General features: G+C 36.1%; 1 pseudogene; it reads right to left on the minus strand.

Annotated features, from left to right (window-relative positions):
- Positions 1-2,383: 2,383 nt before the first annotated feature.
- LOC127967958 (catechol O-methyltransferase B-like) lies at positions 2,384-7,322 on the minus strand (annotated as a pseudogene).
- Between the last annotated feature and the right edge of the window lie 7,135 nt (positions 7,323-14,457).

Raw genomic sequence — 14,457 nt, forward strand, 5'->3', positions numbered from 1 at the left:
AACCTACTACATATTCAAGGAAGTACAATAGTTTGTATAGGCCCATAGCAAATGCAGAGCATATAATGTCATTTTATAAATTCTTTAACATTTGATTGACCAAGTCTTCTTATTTTTATAATTATTCTTTAAAGTTATGTTTTAGCCCCAAGAGTCTCTCTTCTAGAAAATGAACTCACTTGCACGTCTTCGCACTCAGCAGACCGCTGAGAATAGAGGGCATGTATAGGCATGCATATTAACACTTTATGTTGATAAATACTTTAGCTGATACATATCCAGCAACAGGTGAGCGGAAAAGGTGCTATATTTGGATTGAAAGCAGAAGTTCCTGCGGGAAGACACTAACACACACGCCTGCGCGCGCGTTTGATTGAGTGTTGAAGGAAACAGAAGCACTAATCCCTCTTAATTATTTATCCCGTTACCTGAACAGACATATTTAAAACATCGTAACATTTTACGTAAATTTATTGACACAACGATTTTTTTTTTATTCGCTTCTTTAAAATGCCTCACCGACTGCTGCTGATGCCAGTGTGCGCCCATCTGGAACTGAAGTTTGATGGTCTTGAAGCACGACAGTAAACGTCCCCAGCATCCGAGTCTTCAGCTCTCATCTTAATATGCCCACAGGCTTCTCACACACAAAGACAATTTAAAGATTCTTTGGATTAAGACGAGATTTTACTATAGAAGGCATCCAGAGCTTTAGTAAACTATAAAACGCGGGAAAAGGTGGAAATGCCCAAACATTCCACAACTGTGGTTCTACAAATCACTGTCAAATCCTTTAAAAGCCCCCTCACTCTGTCTCTTTCCCTTACTCTCTCTCTCTCTCTCTCTCTTTCACATACACACACACACACACACACACACACACACACCCACTCACTCACTCACTCTCTCTTCCTTGCTCTCTCTCTCTCTCTCTCTCTCTCAGTGTGCACTAATGGACACAGATTGGGATTACCACATGCATGCATTTGAGAAGCATCTGAGAGAGCTGGACCCGTATATATTCTTAATGTGAACACTGCTGGATATAGATAGCTGCATTCAGTCCGTCTGCTTTTATGCAACAATCTGGTGCAAAACCCTCCTGGTCTCTTCATTACGATTTATATACCTTTTTTTACATTTTGGAAATTACTTCTATTATTTGTTTTTATTTTTATGTTTTTATTATTATTTTATAAATATATATATATTATGACAGATAATCTAGTTGACCTCACGGTCACGTGTGTTTTAATGGTAGTGAATAGCCTTACTCTTGTCCATAATACCACCATCACTGCATCACAAACACATGGCTGTATATGGGCTAATGGTTTTGACATCCCCACCAACATACTGACCGACTCATCCCTTTGGTCACTTTTTTCCTGGATATATTTTGCTTTATGTTATGAATGAATTATTCAAATACATTGATGTCATTTATATTCAACTTTAAAGCTAACCAGTGATCAAGTTACAAGTAGGCTATTCCCTGATCATTTAAAGTGCTTGTAATATTGTTTACTTATTAGTGTGCTTGTGGATGAATTGTGTTCAACTATGTGGCTATACTATCCGCATTTCATTACTTGATGAAATTATGCATTTTATTTAGGGATGTTTCATATATGATAAATCATAAGGTATATTTTAACGGGCTGCTGTATTTCATTTGGAATGCTATAAAAGATTTATAGCTGTCAATTAAACTTGTGGGATGTGAGTCAAATGACACACTGTAAAATCTGAGTCCAAACATCAAATAAAATGGTCTGCTATATATTTATAGTCTTGTGTTTTAAGACACCACTCTCTAGTCATAAATAAGAAATTGTGAAAGAAAATGTGTTTTTAGAAATAGGAACAATAAAAAAATAAAATGAATGTAAAATAAAAAATCTTAAAACTAAGAAAAAAGCATACAATAATATGCACCAAATGTTTTGAAAACAAATTAAACAAAACTACAATCCATACAATGGTATTTTCAATCCACTGATTTGTGTAAATTCATAAACACAAAAAGGTCATTGTTTCAATTATTACAAAACGACCTTAAAATAACCCACAGAGCCCCCATTTTCTGCATGAATACAAAAATTTGTATTACAAAGTCACTAGTATAAAATGGATTGATTCTGCAAATAACAGTTTCTGATTGAGCTGTAAGAGGGGTCTGGTCTAGACAAGACCACATATTTCATTTATCCATTTGAAATGTGATCCTACCCTCTAGTGGTACAGAGTGGTAACAGCCTGTTGTATGGCCTACTTGGAGTAATATGCAAAACTCTATACTCCATACCTCATGCTAATTCTCTTAGCACAAATTCTTAGCAAAAGTCCTCTTTTTAAGCATATGAATCATCTCTGTATATCTCTAGCCCAAAAACACAGACTTCTTCAAGCCATCCTCTGCCTTGGTGTACTCTAAATGGGATTTAAAATAACAGCTTTTATAGGATGGGCTATTGCGCACATATTCAAGATAGTCTGGTACTCCCGGACAAATCACATTATCAGCAAGTAGAACAGTGCCGTTCCTTAGCAGACCACAATCATACAAACAAAGAAGAAAGAGAGAAAAGAAAATAGAAGAGTAAAAAATTTTGGATATAGTGCCATACTCTACTGTTTGGGCTACAGGAAGAGACACCATAATATCTGAGAAATTGCAGTGGTCAGAATCAAACACACCTCCATTAATTTTGTGTCAGGGAGGTAACGGTCCTTCCAGTGGTCCAGAAAAACAAAATCAAATGTTTCAATTCCAAAGTGCTCCTTCATGCGTGTGACCCAATCTTCAGACGCACCTTCTATGAGCTGGATCTGATGAAGTAATATTAGCTCAAGGCATGATAAACAAGAAATGTGTCTTATCCTTTTAATATATAAGCTACAAACCTAATGCTCAGAGAGTAAATAAGGATTACTGTATTTAGACAATGTGTTTGTGGAAGAACAGGGCCCTTACTTTGTCTTCAAGACCTGCCCAGGCAATCACTTGTCGGGCAACTGCAGCATAATCTGCATTGAACTCCAGTGTTATCAGACGAGCTCCAGGAGGAAGGAGTCGAGCGATGCACACCGTGGAGTATCCACATTATGTGCCCAACTCTAGGACCATCTCTGGGTTCAACTCACTCACCACCGAGTCCAGGATAGAGCCTGAGAATGTACACAAAAAAATACACATAAAAGACAGTAAATGGTTAAATCGCAAAGTTATAATCATCTTAGTAAAAGCTCCACAAATTCCTGAATTTGAGTAGATTAAATACAAATATAGAGATCCCTTTAGAAATATTTTTTAGTTTATATTTTTATAACATATTTTGGACATGAAATGGTATGCTGACATTTGGCAATTTATTTATTGTTCTGAAATTCTTGAAAATCATTTGACGAGATCAAATGTAAATGTAAAAACAGTGCTCTGACCTTTCTCATCTCCAACGTTCATAGCCCATTCGCTGTGTCGGCAGAAATGATCAATGGCCGAGATCACACTCTGAGGGTCACCTCGCGTTGCACGTTTCCTTACTGCTTTCAGCAGACGCTAGTCACAACAAAGAATAAAGAGGTCTGGTGATGACTTTGCTTACTTTATGGGCCTTAAAAGTCTAACACTTAAACTTCCCTATTGTCCATAGTTGCAAATAAAGAACAGATGTACATGTTATAATTTTGGTGATCGAAAGCTGTGATTAACCAGGACTGATTGAGTTAACCTGTGGTCGAGTTGATCTGGTCAGAGTATCAAGAGCACGCTCAGTGATGACATCGTGCCAGAGTAACGCCAGACTGCCACTGAACTGCACAGCAGTGTGGATGAGCCAGGAGTACAACACGTATAAAAGCAGTGTGGCCCTGACACACCACAGCACAGCAACACCAGCAACATACTAGAGCCAGACACAGATTTATACACCTTTATAATACATTCAAATCAGGTAATTAATTGAATTAAACAAATTGTCTTGTACAGGACAGATCTAGTGAACTAGCTTAATAAATAAATAAATAAAATCTTTACTATTTTGATTTATCATTACAAACTGAATATCAGCACGACCATTCATTTTTTTGGGATAGGCAACATATCTAGTGGGCCGCGGTGGTATTGCAGGTGGGCCGCCAATTATTTTCTGTTCATTTCCAGTCCATTCTAGGGCTGTGCGATTAAAAGAAAACGTCCTAAAATCACGATTTGAGCGTGCACATATGCCTAACTCCAGGTTCACACACTGTCTGTGATGCGCCTTTTTTCTGAGCCAATGTTGACGGATCAGAGCGTTCTCACTGCGGTAAAAGGCTAGAAATAAAAACGTGCGAAAATAATTCATGTCTAACACATGAGCATAGAGTGAATTTGTTAGTGAACAGGATGCAGTTTAAGTGAGAGGAGACACGTTTTAAGTGTGCACACTCTCTCCTCGCAAAGCAGCGTGTATCTGAGCAAGCACGACCGGTTTTGTGACAGAGCAAAGGAAATCTGCTGCGAACAGAGAGATTCGCACTCGTGCATTATTTTAATGTGCTTTCGCGTTATATTTATGCGCTCTCACTGCTGACCGCATACACATACTGTATACACACTGCAAACACCTGAGGCACCGCTACAATTAATGAGCTCTATGAACAATGCATGGCAAAAAAGAAAAAAAAGTCCCTGTATACAGGATTTTTTATTTATTTATTTTTTTTGCCACAAGTCTATACATTTTTTTACATCTTCACTATAGTGATAATTTTGACTTATGTCTGTTCTAGAGATGTTACAACTTTTTGATAAAGCTCTGATTGGTTTTCTTTTGGAAATATGTTTCAAATTAATCCTGAATGCATTTATGACTGTAAAAGCAAAATTGCAAAATTGATCAAAAAAATTGCGATAGTTTTTTTTTTTTTTTTTTTTGTCCATATCGCACATCCCTAGTTTATTCAATAAATATAGTTTAAAATCTAGCTTCTGAGTACTAAGTTATTAACCCAACAATAGCGGGGTCAGTTAATTTTTTTGAAGTGGGCCGCGCAAACATATGTGTTTGGTTGTGTGGGCCGCGAGTTGAAAAAGGTTGGGAACCACTGCTTTAAAGAGTTTTCTGCTCACCAAGGCTGCATTTATGGGATCAAAAACACAGTAAAATTGTTAAATATTATTACAATTTAAAATAGCTATTTTGTATCTTAATATATAAAAAAATGTATTTAATCATGTGATGTCAAAACTGAATTTTCAGCAGCCATTAACCCAGCCTTCAACATCACATGATCCTTCTGAAATCATTTTAATAGGCTGATTTGATGATGAAGAAACATTTTCTAATTATTATCTACACTCACTGGCGACTTCATTAGGTACACCTTGCAAGTACCGGGTTGGACCTCCTTTTGCCTTCGGACCTGCCTTAATTCTTTGTGGCATAGATTTAACAAGGTGTTAGAAACATTCCTCAGAGATTCTGGTCCATATTGACATAATAGCATCACGCAGTTGCTGTAGATTTGCAGTGGTGGACAGTAACGGAGTAGCTTTACTTCGTTACTGTACTTAAGTACATTTTTCAAGTATCTTTACTTTACTTGAGTAATTTTATTTTGAGTAACTTTTACTTTTACTTCACTACATTCCGAAGCATAAAATCGTACTTTTTACTTCACTACATTTCATAAAACATATCGTTACTCCCTATAATATATCACGTGCTCCGAGACGCAGAAGCGGTGTCTGATTCATCATGAATGAACTGAGTCTTTTCAAAATAAACCTTTAAATCGGATCGCGAATCGCACCAAACGATTCGTTTAGGAATTAGAATGATCCGATTGCAGCTGTTCTGGAGTCGACCACTCACTGATTCAAATGAACCGTTTAGTGCGAGTCTCCAGAAGTAAGAACCGGGAGATCTTGTGAGCGCGCGTGCGTCTGATGTTGCTAAAAGTAAGTTATTAATGTCGAAATATTGGATTAATTATTGTAACTGAAAATCATATTTAGGTCAAAATTTTCAGTTGTTTGGGAACTAAATCCGTTGTAAAGAGTGATCTATTTAAGCCCACTGAAATGCTCGAGTGCAGACACATCAATTTTAGGTAAAAAAAAAAAAACTTTAAATAACACAGATTAAATACAATAACTCATGCACGTTCAAATTCCCCGCTGCCATAATGTTAACAGTTTTATTAAAATGTCCTATGTGACGTCTGTTTTTATATTGTTTATCAACAGTAACGTTATACATATGTATATTGTTTGGATTAACTAGACGAGTAGACAGACATGAATGTTTATTCATAACCGTAAATATTGTTAGCTGATGCTAACTGTCTAGCTAACAAGCTTGTTGGTGCTAAATTGAGGTAACTCTTATAAATAATGTCCAAATATTTTTATTCAACCACCTATATATATATATATATATAGAGAGAGAGAGAGAGAGAGAGAGAGAGAGAGAGATTACATCTGGGTAGAAAAGAAAGGATGTGATGTTCAGAACATGGTAACTACAGTATAATTATTAAAGTGGTGAAGAGATGCCCCCCAGTTTGGCCAGGGTAGTTTTTAAACCATAGACAAGGTTTGAGAAGGAAAAAATCATTATGAAAATATAATTATATTTTCCTTAATGTTCTTCCTAACTTCAGGCCTTATTATCATGTCATATATAAAGTTACAGTACAGACCAAAAGTTTGGACACACTTTCTCATTCAAAGAGTTTTCTTTATTTTTATGACTTAGAAAATTGTAGATTCACACTGAAGGCATCAAAACTATGAACTAACACATGTGGAATTATATATGGAATTATATTAATAACAAAAAAGCTTGAAACAACTGAGAATATGTCATATTCTAGGTTCTTCAAAGTAGCCACCTTTTGCTTTGATTACTGCTTTGCACACTCTTGGCATTCTCTTGATGAGCTTCAAGAGGTAGTCACCTGAAATGGTCTTCCAACAGTCTTGAAGGAGTTCCCTGAGAGATGCTTAGCACTTGTTGGCCCTTTTGTCTTCTGTCTGCGGTCCAGCTCACCCCAAAACCATCTCCATTGGGTTCAGGTCCGGTGACTGTGGAGGCCAGGTCATCTGGTGCAGCACCCCATCACTCTCCTTCTTGGTCAAATAGCCCTTGATGCCTTCAGTGTGACTCTACAATCTTTATAGTCATGAAAATAAAGAAAACTCTTTCAATGAGGAGGTGTGTCCAAACTTTTGGTCTGTACTGTAACTTTGATGTTCTGTAAAACAAACTTTAAATTACTTTGTTCTTATTGGTGAACAACAGATGGTCAACTCTGTTTTCTCTCAGGTACATCACAGTGTAAGCTTCACAGTGAACATTACTCTCATCAGCGTAGTCCATATCAACAACAAAAATATATCTTGACTCCAAATAGTGGTTATTTTGGAAAAAATCCCAGGTATTTTGAGCAGTAGGATTATAAAAAAATATGTGCTAATATAACATTAAATTAAGTAGCCTATATAAAATTGCATACATTTATCTTTCAGTACTTTTTTACTTAAGTACATAAAAAATTGAGTACTTTTGTACTTTCACTTGAGTAAGATTGAAAAAGGAGTACTTTTACTTTTACTGGAGTAATATTTTACTATACGTATCTGTACTTTTACTCAAGTACTTGATTTGTGTACTTCGTCCACCACTGTAGATTTGTTGGCTGCACATCCATGATGCGAAGCTCCCCGTTCCACCACATCCCAAAGCTGCTCTATTGGATTGTGATCTGGTGACTGTGGAGGTCATTTAAGTAAGGTGAACTCGTTGTCCTGTTCAAGAAACCAGTCTGAGATGATTTGAGCTTTGTGAAATGGTGCATTATCCTGCTGGATGTAGCCATCAGAAGATGGGTACACTCTTGTCATAAAGGGATGGACAGGGTCAGCAACAATACTCAGGAAGGCGCTGGCTTTTAAATAATGCTCAATTTGTACTTAAGGGCCCAAAGTGTGCCAAGAAAATATCCCCCACACCATTACACCACCACCAGCAGCCTGAACCGTTGAGACAAGGCAGGCTGGATCCATGCTTTCATGTTCTTTACGCCTAATTCTGACCCTACCCATCTGAATGTCACAGCAGATATCGAGACTCATCAGACCAGGCAACATTTTTCCAGTCTTCTATTGGCCAATTTTGGTGAGACTGTGTGAACTGTAGCCTCTGTTTCCTGTTTCAAAGCTGACAGGAGCCCCACCCGGTGTGGTCTTCTGCTGCTGTAGCCCATCTGCTTCAGGGCTCGATGTGTTGTGCATTCAGAGATTATATTCTGCATATCTTGGTTGTAACGAATGGTTATTTGAGTTACTGTTGCCTTTCTATCATCTCTAATAATTCTATCTATTCTATTCTATCATCTCTAATAATATTTTTGTGGTAAAAGCAATACAGTTTTGATGAATAGAAAGTTTTAAAGATCAGCATTTATTTTACAGTCCTTACTTTGATTTTAATTTAATGCATATAATGGCTGAAAATGTTTCAATTAAAAAAAATCGTACTGACCCCAAACTTTTCAATAGTAATCTTCATCAAGCAATATTAAGAATTATGCTAACATAAGCCAGGGCTGATTTTTTTCCATCCCTGCAAGTTTTTTATGTGAGCCATGCTTCACTGAGGTTCTATAATGAACCTTTTAATGAAACTGTAAAACAATGTAACTATTAAAAAATGCAACTAAGCAAGATATTGTTGTGCATCCCTTGTGTCTGTGTAAATTAATTGTTTTTCTAACATCTTTCAAGACAGCACACACACATACACCAATATATCCAATATGATTAGGCAGTTTTACTCTGGTACAGCGTAGGTCTGTACTGCTGCAGGTCATGAGATGAATGCATATGGAAATTAATTTTCATATTCAGTGCTGTGCTTTCATCTCTCTAGTCATTCCTCTATTGTCATGGTCTAATGAGATGGGTCATAACTATGCAGCAAATAAACCCTGCATTGAAAATCTCTCTCATGTGATTATTTGGTTACATTTGCATGTTGCTGTAGCTCACTCTGTCCATTAGGCAGTTTGGAATCTATGCTTACTTACTGTATTTTTTCACCAAATGCAGACTGTGTGCACATGAGAGGTTGCTTTCAAAAATATAAATTTTTTTTACCAGTCTCAAACTTAAAAAAGATTGCAAATCCAGCATTCACGTCACTGAATGAATGACTTGAGAATACAGACTGATCTCTAACTCCACTCCTACTTTATAAAATCACATGAAATGTAGGAGCCTTTTCACCCCAACAACATTGTAGACATCTTTGTTGCTATGTATTTTGCCATTTTAAAAACTAGAAGAATCGGTTCGCTGACAAAAGCTCAATTTATGTGTGTTTTTTGTTGTTGGTTTTTTTTTTTTTTTTTGCTTTTGAGTGACGAGACTTCTTCATATATGTTTTTGTTGAAAGGAGCATGTGCTTTTTCACAAAAGAGGTCCTGTTAATAATTGGTTTGTTAATAAAGAAGAGTGAACTAGTCATAGAGAGTAAGAATTGCAACTTTAAAGGCGGATTTTAGAGTTGCATGGCAACAAGATCAAGGTTAAGAGCAATGTTCATGTTTATGACAAAGAGTGTGGCAACCTTGAGAGAGGACCATGACAAGTGCTTCCCAGGCTTTCTTTAAATATAAACACAAATGTAGCTGGGGTCTGGAGTGGAATGCAGAGCTCAGCCACTTTGCAGGATGGCCACTGTTAGTGAGAAAATCCTCTCAAATGGGTTTCGGAAAGGAATGAGTGAAGCACAGAGTCTGGCTTTCACAAATATTCTAGTGAGTGAACATATGTAATGCATTGGAAAAGTTCAGTATATATTATGCTAATTACACACAGCTATAGCAAGTATTAATGCAATAATGTTAAATAGCACTGGATTTCATTCACGTTAACTAATTTTGATTTGAGCCACATATTAATTTACAGTGAACAAGAAATGCAACACTCTGAAACAGACTGAGCACAAATGAATCTGGTGATACTGAATCAAAAGTCCATGCTGTCTTCAGTAATATGAAAACATGATAATTGTTATCAGATGACCAGAAAACACACTGTGAACCATTTACTAAACCAGATTTAACCTAAATTGAGTTCCAATTTTAGACACAAGTCAAGAACACATCTACAAAACTGAGCAAAACACACTTACACAGAATAAGGCTATTTAAATATTGGAAGAGGCAAGAAAATGGGTTCAATGTAATATTATCATGAACATATAACATGTATTAATTAATAAGCCTAAGGTCCGCAGCACAATACAGGTGATTGAAAGCATGTGTGTGACAGAGAGAGAAAAAATACATAAGAACCATGGAGAAAAAGACTCTCAAGCTCTTTCTAGCGAAAGAAATATTACAGAACATGACTTTGAAAACATCTAAAAGGTGATGCGGTAGTAAGAGGAGCACATTCTTGTATGTAAGCTGCCATAATCGTGTTGGCAAAAACCACTGGAGGATACGCTTCCTGTGTGGAGGAAGAGAAAAGAATTCAATTCAATTCAATTCAAGTTTATTTGTATAGCGCTTTTTACAAAATAAATCGTTACAAAGCAACTTTACAGAAAATTATGTTTCTACAATATTTAGTAGTAGCTAGTAGTTTGTGCACATTTGACAGGATTTTAGAAAAAATAAAAATAATAATAATAATACAAGACGTAGTCAGCTAGATGATGAACTATCAATATTATTAATTAAGTTATTATATGATTCAGTCACACATTTAGCAATAATTGTTAGTTCTGTTTGTTGATTCAAGGTAGCATCATCTGGGGTCCTCTGAGGGTCAGCATCATCTCTTCTCAGGTGTTCTGGATCCAGACTGGAGCTTGTTTAAATCCTAGTTACCACGGGATGTAAATCCCGTGGTGAAACATAGAAACAAAATACAGACATCATTAGCATAGCTGCTGATCCAACAAAGTAAAATTAGTTTAACCCAAGCTAATGAATAAAAATGCAACTTTGAACAGATGCAACTACACTCACAATTAAAAAGATACATTATTCGAATGCTTGGCGAAAGAGATGTGTTTTTAATCTAGATTTAAACAGAGAGAGTGTGTCTGAACCCCGAACATTATCAGGAAGGCTATTCCAGAGTTTGGGAGCCAAATGTGAGAAAGCTCTACCTCCTTTAGTGGACTTTGCTATCCTAGGAACGACCAAAAGTCCAGCGTTTTGTGACCTTTTTTGTGAGCGTTTTGTGATGGGTTGTAACGTGGTAGAAGGCTAGTTAGGTACGCTGGAGCTAAACCATTTAGGGCCTTATAGGTAAGTAATGATAATTTGTAACTGATACGGAACTTAATAGGTAGCCAGTGCAGAGACTGTAAAATTGGGGTAATATGATCATATTTTCTTGACCTCATAAGGACTCTAGCTGCTGCATTTTGGACTACCTGTAGCTTTTTTATTGAAGAAGCAGGACAACCACCTAGAAGTTTATTACAATAGTCCAGTCTAGAGGTCATGAATGCATGAACTAGCTTTTCTGCATCAGAAACAGATAACATGTTTCGTAGCTTGGCAATGTTTCTAAGATGGAAGAATGCAGTTTTTGTAACATTGGAAATATGATTTTCAAAAGACAAATTGCTGTCTAATATAACACCCAGATTCCTGACTGTAGAGGAAGTAACATAACATCCGTCTAGTTGCAGATTGTAATCTACAAGATTCTGTGTAGTGTTTTTTGGTCCAATAATTAGTATCTCTGTCTTATCCGAATTTAATTGGAGAAAATTGTGTGTCATCCAATCTTTTACATTTTTAACACACTCTGTTAGCTTAGATAATTGGGAAGTTTCATCTGGTCTCGTTGAGATATATAGCTGAGTATCATCAGCATAACAGTGGAAGCTAATTCCGTATTTTCTAATAATATTACCAAGGGGCAACATATATACTGAAAATAGAAGGGGACCTAGGACGGATCCTTGTGGCACTCCATATTTTACTGATGATAAATGAGATGACTCCCCATTTAAGTAAACAAAATGGTAGCGATCGGACAGGTAGGATCTAAACCATCTTAGAGCCTGCCCTTGAATACCTGTATAGTTTTGTAATCGATCTATGAGTATGTCATGATCTATGGTGTCGAACGCAGCACTAAGAGTGTAAAAGAAGTGATCCATTAAGCTGGCAAAAGCAAAGACTGTCAGATACAAATGTGTGACACAGTTTTAGGCCGTACAGGTTAAAAGAGGCAATGTTTTCTCCTGTTCTGTGGCAGCTCAAATGGATAAAAATAGCCTAGAATCCTTCTGTCCCCAAACTTACGTTCCGTTAGGACACATTTTTCTTTCTAAGAAGTAGAGCAAGAGCAAAGCGTTACCTTGCGTAGATAAATATACACGATGGAACATAAAGAAAGGTAATACCTTTCTCTGGCCAGGTCATCTCTCAGCAATAGCAAAAACGAAGATGTCCACCAACAAACAGGAAACACAAGCGTGGTAAAGCATATAGATCCGAAGTAGTGTGTAATTAATTAATTCTAGAAAACAAATCTATAAGTTCACCAGAGAAACAGCACACATGCACTCTACCGTCCCACACAGGCGCTCTGTGAGCTCACCCAAATCACACAGGGCAACTTTGTTTGAATTCCACTTTGATGGAATTCTTTAATAGGCAAGCTTATTATTTTTACCTTCATGCAGAAACCAAATACACATTAAATAAGCCCTCTGGTGGCTTTAAATGGATAGTTCACCAAAAAAAAAAAAAAAAAAATACATTCTGTTAAGTTTTTTCTGAACCAAACCTGTTTGATCTTCTTTCTTCTGTTGAAAACAAGCAGATATTGAAGAATTTTATAACGAACAGATGCCAGCATGCAATTATTTTCATGCTATGGGAAAAATACTAAGGTAAAATTCTTTAAAGAAGGGTTATTATAGTTAACTACAGCTTTTTTTTTTATTTCATCTAGTTCTCACATTATTTATTTTCATCTAGCTAACCTTGATGTACTATAATGGCTTAAGTACAACTGAAAAAAGCACAGTTACTAATTAACTTTAACTTAAATTAATGAATGTATGAACACATTTGTATGAACAATGTATAAACAAATTTGTATTTCTGAGAAAAAAAAAAAAAGTTTATGCTAGGGTGTTAAAATAAATATTAGTAAGTCACTAAAATAAGGCCATAAAAACACATACCGAAGATTTGTTTACAAGACTTTTGAGAACTGATTGTGGTAGAGTAGGTTTTAAATGTTGTGTAAATTGCCTTGCTCAGTCATTCACAGAAAATGTTTTATTGATTTTAACTTTTGTAAGACATGTTTTGTGTTAGAAATACAGTGATGCAAGAAAGTGACTTTGACCATAAATATTTATGTGATTTGCACCTAAAAAACAAGGCCTTCCCTAATGGCCCATCAGTCTGACTATAGTCTATAAAAGTACTTACTGTAATTATTGTATAAAGCATCTCCTTGAATTTATCTTATAACAAAATTGCAGAAAGTACCATTAAGTCTGTTTGAATAAACAATAGACACTCCCGACTATGTGTCAGCTGTTTTACTGGGCTGAGCTCCAGCATGGACTCAACTGAGCTGCCAGGAATATTTCTCCTCCAGCACCTCATTCAGACCTTATACACTCAATCAATCAATCAATAAATAAGCAAAAGAATTAGATAGAAGAAACAGTAAGGCAACACAGAGAAACAGTGACAACTTTCCCAGGTATTCCCACATAAAAAGTCCATCCAAGCGCTTCTGAAACAATTTAGAGCCACACACTCCTACACTAAAAACAGCCCTGATCAGTCATAGAAATGTTACCTTACCAAATATTATATGCTTGCAATTTGTGTATGTTTAAAACATGATATTAGTTATTCAGAAATTATAATGAGCTGTAAAAGGATTTGGATAATAGATGAAGCGTGTTTTAAAGACAACTGTCTGCGCAGTGAATTGAATTAGAAGAGGATCATGTGAAGTGGCTGGAAAAGATTCCAACACATTCCAAGTGTTCAGCGACCGTGGAAGTGATGTGAGCAAACATTAAAGCAAGGAATGTGAACTGAACAGCTTGACAGGGTCTACATGTTAGCCAAAAATGGTTTGTACTTACAAAATGCATTGTGATTAAAATACGAATTTAAGTATGAATCTTTACACTTGAAAAAGAAGCCACACAATGAAATCATGATCTTTATTTTATATATATTTTATAACAGAATATGGCTGATATGAAAAATGTTTATCAAAACAAAACAATGGAAAAAGTTTCATTCAAAAATATCACGTAATGCATTTATGATCCTAAAAGCTGCAACAATAGCACAATTTAAAGCCAAAACATGGTGTCATTTATAAAGACGCCAACTAGAGTCCTATTCACTGGTGGAAACAAACCAGAGCCATGTACTATGCAAATAAATATG

This window comes from Carassius gibelio, chromosome B11 (genome assembly GCF_023724105.1).
Source record: "Carassius gibelio isolate Cgi1373 ecotype wild population from Czech Republic chromosome B11, carGib1.2-hapl.c, whole genome shotgun sequence".
NCBI classification, from domain to species: Eukaryota; Metazoa; Chordata; class Actinopteri; order Cypriniformes; family Cyprinidae; genus Carassius; species Carassius gibelio.